Below are 7,832 nucleotides of genomic sequence, written 5' to 3'. Positions count from 1 at the left end.
CGCCTCGTGCTCCTTTCCTGTTTTCTATTGGTTCTATACCGACAACCGGGCCCCCTTTTGCTTTGTTAGTATTGGCCAACCGCTACAGAAAGCAGCCACTTCGCCTGTCTCCCGTTGGCAAAGCCTTCCGAAACCTCCCAGCTACGATGACGTCACCCTTCCCCAAGCCGGGCGATCCCTGAGTGGCTGGTAGTCAGGGGCCCCAGCTTCTCCTCCCCTGATCCAGGTTGGGCTGGGAGGGTGACCGGGGCTTCGGGCGGCGCTGATTCACCCGCTGACGCGGACCTCGACTCCACCCGGCCCCTCCCGGTCTCCACTAGGACCTGTTGCCAGGACCTATCCCAGGGGAGAAGTTCTGGGGACCTGCAGGGCGTCCCTTGAGTGTAAGACTGGAACTGTGCCTCCGGACGTTCCAAGGCTTCTCAGGATCTGGGCAGCTGAGGGCCTCCCGCAGCGAATCCGTGTGTATGGAGAGCGATGGTGGCAGCCCGGCAAGTGGCCAGTGAGCTCCGAGCTCCGGTGGGTGCCACATAGTTGTGGAATTTGAACGAAAAAGCCTGGCTTTCAGTTGCGTCAGTTCCCAGCGCTTTTTCTCCTCAGAAAGCGCTGGAACGGGGGAGGCTGTATTCAGTACGGAGCTCCTCTCCAAAGGCACTCCCCACCACCCAAAGTGTTGGCATTAATTATTCTCTCACACGAGTGGGGTTTAAAAACTCAGAAACTTCCTGTACCTACAGAATGACCTTGGATCTCGAGATACCTTGATCTAAATCTCTTAGAATCTTTCCTTCTCTTTTGATCTAGATGAAAATGTTAAAAACAATTCTTTTCAAGAAGGCTATAAATGGCGTGTTTGTGTGGTGATACAATATTAATGTGTAGAACTAAAAAGTTTAGTAAGGATTGTTCCATAAGCCTGTCAAGATTTCTGAGATGAAGCGTTATTTCGAGACCCAAGTACTGTTAATATACCATCTTAATAAGTAGAAATAAAACTTGGTAAGTTGAGAGTCCTGAATATACAGATGAGTTTTAAAAGTTTTTAAATAGCTTATTTTGTGTCGGGTAGTTTACATACATTATCTAATCCTCAACCACTAGGTAGATTAATTACCTACATTTTGCAAATGAGAAAACTGAGGCCCACAGAAGCTGAGACTTTCCCAGTCTCCAACCAGAGAAGCCAACCAGAGGGGAACTGAACCTTGAGCTGTTTCACCCAGAGCCCATGCTACCAATGCTCCCATTGGTAGTCTATTCTAAAGGCAATACAATTAAGAAATAAATTTCTAGGTCAAGTTACAAAACACTGACACTCAAAAACAGTGGGGGAAAAAGAAAAGCATTTAAAGGTAATTTGATGGGAAGTTTTAAAAGGGTCCTTTTTTATGTCTGACAGATCCATTAAAATTACATAAACTTCACAGAGTACGTAAAATAAATGTAAAACTATACCTAAGATATAGGAAACACTTTCTGCTTTTAATGGTTAATTGGATCTAAAAACTGATTCTTTATAAAAACACATACTGAAGTATTAAATATGCATACTGAAAGTAAGGTTTGTAAAAAATTGGAAATGAGAATGGGGATTTAACAATTTTAAAGACTATTTTTAAAATTTCACGTTATTTGTAATATAAATTTGAAAACTCATAATACAATTCTACTAAAGTACCAAAACTGACAATAGTAAAAATGCTTTCATTTCATTATCTTAATTTTGGATATGGTATACTTTTGTATTTTCCCTTTGCTTTTATTATGATCATTCAGAATATCGTTATTCTTTCTCTTACCCTCAACTCTTTTAAGCTAGTCTTATTTCAGAATCACAATCCTTCCCTAGAATCACCAACTGAAAATCACACTTACAAAAAATTAAAAAAGGAGAAAAGGTTGAAATGAGTAAAAAAAAGCAAATTTGAACACTAACAGGCCTATCTTACACTCTACACAAAAATACAGTTATGTAACAATCAGAATTAGATGAAAGAATGAAGCATTACTGTTCCCCATGGTGGTGGAAGAAATAATCAAGTAGCCAACCAGGAATTCTTTTCACTTGAGAACTTTAAAGGGTATTTGGTGCCATCTACTGGAAATCAAGCAGTAAGCGTAAAACAAAGGTTTGATTTTGTTTTTCTAGAAATTATTTTAGACATCTAGACAATTACCAATTAAATAAGAATCTGAAGATACGTTTTGAAAAAAACTGAAAATCCTGAAACAAAGTAGAAGTGGTGACCCCCGGCACCTAGAACCTCAAAGGCATTACATAACCATTGACTGATAAGCAGTAATTCCAGAATGTTTGAACCTAAATTTTATGACCAGAATTTTAAATAAAGTTATGTGTAATAGTATATATATGGGATGATAATACTTTACCATATATATCTTTGAGCAGGCATTAAGATCAGCCTAGCCCTGACTGGTGTGGCTTAGTGCCTTGGGCGTCATCCTGCAAACTGAAAGGTCAGCTGGTTGGAATCCCAGTCAGGGCACATGCCTGGGTTGCAGGCTGGGCCCTAGGGGCAAGCAAGAGGCAATGAACTGATGTTTTTCTTGCATATACATATTTCTCTCCCTCTCTTCCTCCCTCCCTTACCCTTTCTCTAAAAATAAATAAAATCTTTTTAAAAAATGATCAACTAATAGAATTGGGAAATGAAAGAAAATGTTGAAAATGGGAACATAAAGACATACGATCCATCAGATAATGTTTACTGCATCTTTTGGAAAGCTAAGACTCAGTCTCCTGCTTTTGAGAGGCATATATATTGCAGGTGGGCACAGGATAGTATGCAAATGCTGACTGAGCAACAGGTTCATTAAATGCAATGGGAGTTCTGACAGAGAGCTAATTCTTTGTTTTTTAAAAAACATATTTCACTGATTATGCTATTACGTTGTCCCATTAACCAACCCCCCCCCTGCTTTATTCCCCTCCGCCTTACACCCCTCCTCCCACCCGCATTCCTCCACTTAGTTCATGTCCATGGGTCATACATGTAAGTTCTTTGGTTTCTCCACTTCCCATACTATTCTTAACCTCCCCATCTACTATGTACCTATTTAATGCTTCTTATTCCCTGTACCTTTTCCCTCATTTGCACTCCCTCCCCGCTGATAACCATCCATATGATTTCCATCTGTGATTCTGTTCCTGTTCTAGTTTCTTTGTTTTTTTAGGTTCAGTTGTTGATAGTTGCGAGTTTGTTGTCATTTTACTATTTATAGGTTTTGATCCTCTTCTTTTTCTTTGATGAGTCCCTTTAACCTTTCATATAATAAGGGCTTGGTGATGATGAACTCCTTTAACCTTGTTTGGGAAGCACTTTATCTGCCCTTCCATTCTAAATGAAAGCTTTGCTGGATGGAGTAATCTTGGATGTAGGTCCTTGCCTTTCATTACTTGGAATACTTCTTTCCAACCCTTTCCAGCATGCAAGGTTTCTTTTGAGAAATCAGCTGATAGTCGAATGGGAACTCTTTGTAGGTAACTGTCTCCTTTTCTCTTGCTTCTTTTAAGATTCTCTCCTTATCTTTAATCTTGGTAGTGTAATTATCATGTGCTTCCTTGGGTCCAAATTCTTTGGGACTCTCTGAGCTTCTTGGACTTCCTGGAAGGCTATTTCCTTTGCTAGACTGGGGAAGTTCTCCTTCATTATATTTTCAAATAAGTTTTCAATTTCTTGCTCTTCCTCTTCTCCTTCTGGCACCCCTATGATTTGGATGTTCAAACGTTTAAAGTTCTCCTAGAGGTTCCTCAGCCTCTCCTCATTTTTTTGAATTCTTGTTTCTTCATTCCATTCTGGTTGAATGTTTATTTCTTCCTTCTGCTCCAAACCATTGTTGAGTCCCAGTTTTTTTCCTTTCACTACTGGTTCGCTGTACATTTTCCTTTATCTCACTTTGCATAGCTTTCACTCTTTCCTCTATTTTGCAATCATACTCAAGCACTTCTGTGAACATCCTGATTACCAGTGTTTTGAAGCCTGAATCTGTAAGTTGGCTAGCTCTTCATCGCTTAAGTGTTGTTTTTTTTTTTTTTCTGGAGCTTTCATCTGTTCTTTCATTTGGGCCATTCTTCTTTGTCTCAGCAGGCCTGTTATGTAGTAAGGGGCAGAGCCTTAGGTATTGGCCAGTGTGGAGCAACTCATGTTGCCGCATTGTGACACTGTATGTGGGGGAGAGGTCTGAGAGGGAATAATGCCCTTTGCTCAGCTCTTGGCTGGCTTTCAGCCACTTCCTCCACTACCCACAAGCAAATTGGGCCCTTCTGGTGCTGATTCCCAGAGACCCTATGGTCTTTCCAATGAACTCTCCTGAGAGGCTGAGAGTTTCTTCTATCAGCTCAACCCCCCACAGGTTTTTCCAGTCAGAGGTTTAGAGGCTTCCTCTCACTGGAACCCTGCAGTCTCTCTCACTCCCCAGTTGTTCTGGTTTATCTGCACGCAAATGTGGGACCACCTGCTCTGCCAGCCACTACCTCACCCACCCTGGTCCTTCAGCTGCCACCTTGCCATGAGTCCTCTCCACACCAGTTGCCCATTTCTGCCCCTCCTACCAGTCTGGATGAATTTTCTTCTTTAACTCCTTGGTAGGTGGACCTCCATACAGTTCGATTTTCTGGCAGTTCTGGTCATGTTTTGTTTTTAAATTTGTTATCATTCTTTTGGTAGTTCGAGGAAGCAAAGTGTATCTACCTACACCTCCATCTTGGCTGGAAGTCTTGAGAGCTAATTCTTCAGTCAGTACCTTACTGAATGGCAGGGAAAAGGAAGCTGGTATATTATAACCCTTAAATGTCTAAATAAAGTTCCAAAACTGGAAGCAAAACAACTTATTTGTAACTGAGTTTGACATTTCCTAACCACTATGACATTAAAGTAAAAATTTTTAAATAAAAATTATGAGGAAATAATTTTGTTCTTCAGAGTATAAAAATCAAGACTGGAACTTCCTGCTTTAATAACATCAATCCCCTTCTTTGTGACTACTTTGGACACTCTAAAAACCTTTAAGAATATTACTTTGCAAAAATTAGTTACTCCACAAATATTTGTCATTTTAAAAACAGCAATGACTAAACAAACAGTAGCATATGAGGTCTGTCTGGAAAAAGTCCAGCCATTGTTAATATAACAAGAACAGTGTGCATGATATTGATGTAGCCCAGCAGCCAAGGAGAGTGGACTGGAATACACATGTGTGAACAATGACAACTTCACTGTACTACTCAGTGGAGGCAGTAGACACTGTTGAGTGAGCCTGTGTACTGTGTGGCCATGTCATTCAAAATGACTGAGTGAGTAGAGCAACAAATCTGCAATAAATTTTGAAATAAGCTTGAACATCCCTCTGTGGAAACTACTGGGACAATTCACAAGGCCATAGCTATGGGCAACTCATGATTGGCAGCTTCATCACAACATGTGTGCTCATACATCATAACTCCTACAGAGTTTTTTTGTGAAACATCAAATTACCTAGGTGGTTCAACTCCCCTACAGCCCAGACTTGGTGCCCTGTGATGTCTGGCTTTTCCCCAAACTAAAATTACCTTTGAAAGGGAAGAGATTTCAGACTGTTGGTGAGATTCAGGAAAATACGACAGGGCAGTTGATGGTGACTGGGAGAACTGTGTGCAGTCCCAAGGTGCTACTTTGAAGGGGACTGAGGTGTCATTGTCCTATGTACAATGTTTCTTGTATCTTGTATCTTCTTCAATAAATGTCTCTATTTTTCATAGTACATGGCTGGATGCCTTCTGGATAGACTTAGTACATATTACACAAAACCCTATGTAGCAGCTAAAAAAAAAAAAGACAGAAGTACATAAACTGGCATGGAAAGATCTCCAGAGCAGTATTGAATTAGTTGTAAAATGAGCCCTACAGCTTACTACTAGTATTTAAAAAACCCAAACAATGTATTTCCTCATTTCCAATTCTAACTCTGTTATTTACATACATGCACAGACAAACGTCTGGAAAGGTACAGTGCAAAGAAGGGGCAACAGGACTAGGAATGAGGGGCACAGTTCAAAGGGATTTAGTTTTGTGATGCTTTAAAATTTTTACATTTTAAATTTTGAAAATGTGTTCATTTATTACTTTGGAAACTAAAGGTTAACATAAAAATCAAGGGAAGAGCCCTGGCTGGTGTAGCTCAGTGGATTGAGCGCGGGCCTGCGAACCAGACAATCGCGGTTCGATTCCCAGTCAGGGCACATGCCAGGGTTGCAGGCAGGTTCCCTGCAGGCCAGTTCCCAGTAGGGGATGCACGAAAGGCAACCATACATTGATGTTTCTCTCCCTCTCTCCTTCCCTTCCCCTCTAAAGATAAATAAATAAAATCTTAAAAAAAAAAAAAATCAAGGGAAGTGGCCAGGTGAAAAAAGGTCACTGAACTATATTCACAAATTCAACAGATATTAACTGACTGCCTCAGTCTGTGTCAGGCATTGCGTGGTACTGGGGCTACAGCAACAAACAAGACAGAAGCCCCCGTTACTTCTTGTCTAGTGGAAGAACCAGAAAATAATAAATGAATATAAAGTGTCAGGCAAGGAAAACTATGACAGGGCAGATGATTTCTTTAGTTATCAGGAAAAGCAAACTTGGCTGAACATGTGGAAAAAATGGAACCTCTACACATCCCTGGGGAGAATGTAAGAGTGCAGCTGTGCCAGTCTGACAGTGCCTCAGAAAGTCAAACACAGAGTGACTATTTCCTGAGTTTAACTGCACTGCAGTTCCACACCTAGTTATATACCCAGTGGAATTAGACAAAAACTTGTATATGAATGATTGTAGCAGTATTACTTGTAATAGCCAAAATGTAGAACAACCCAAATGACCATCAGCTGATAAATTATAAAGAAAAATGTATGTAATAGAACAGAATATTATTCAGCCACAAAAAGTAATAAAGTACCAGTATATGTTACAGCATGGACACCTTGAAAACATTAGGCTAAGTGAAACAAGCCAGACACAAAAGACCAAATTATTGTATGATTCCATTGATATGAAATATCCATTTATATAAAAATGTCTAATTTAAATACATGTTTAAGAGACAGAAAGTACACTAGTGGCTTCTGTGGTAGGAGGGATGAGGCATGGCTGTTAATGGGTACAATTTCTTTTTGGGGTAATGAAAATGTTTTGGAATTACTGTTGATGGATACATAGCTCTCAACAGTAAAAATCACTGAAATGGTATGCTTTAGTCCCGGCTGGTGTAGCTCAGTTGATTGAGCGCTGGACTGAGAACCAAAGGATTGTGGTTCAATTCCCAGTCAGGGCACATGCCTGGGTTGCAGGCCAGTTCCCAGCGGGGGACACACAAGAGGCAACCATACATTGATATTTCTCTCCCGCTGTCCCTCCCTTTCCCTCTAAAGATAAATAAATAAAATCTAAAGTAAATAAAATTATTTTTTAAAAAAAGGTATACTTTAAAAGGATGAATCATATCTCAACTTTTTAAACATAAAAAAACATGGTAAAGCAGAATTAAGGGAGGGAAGGGGGATTTGATATTTTGGATAAAGTGTTCAGGAACAACCTTATTTTGACCAGGGACCTGAACAACATAAGGAAGCCATCCATGCAAAACTGGAGCTGGGGCTGTTTGCGGGGGAGGAATGCTTTTGGGAGGAAGAAGTCTTTGGGCAGATGCAGACCTATTCTCAAGGAACAGCAAGGAGGGCAGTGTGACTGAGTGCAGTAGCAAGGGGGTGAGGCTGTGAGATGCCAGGGTCCAGACTGTTCAGGCTTCTGGACCATAGTAAGGACTGGACTTTATTCTGAGTGACA

Source organism: Artibeus jamaicensis, unplaced genomic scaffold (genome assembly GCF_021234435.1).
Source record: "Artibeus jamaicensis isolate MK-2021 breed Jamaican fruit bat unplaced genomic scaffold, CSHL_Jam_final contig_3174, whole genome shotgun sequence".
NCBI classification, from domain to species: Eukaryota; Metazoa; Chordata; class Mammalia; order Chiroptera; family Phyllostomidae; genus Artibeus; species Artibeus jamaicensis.
This window is presented reverse-complemented; position numbering follows the sequence as displayed.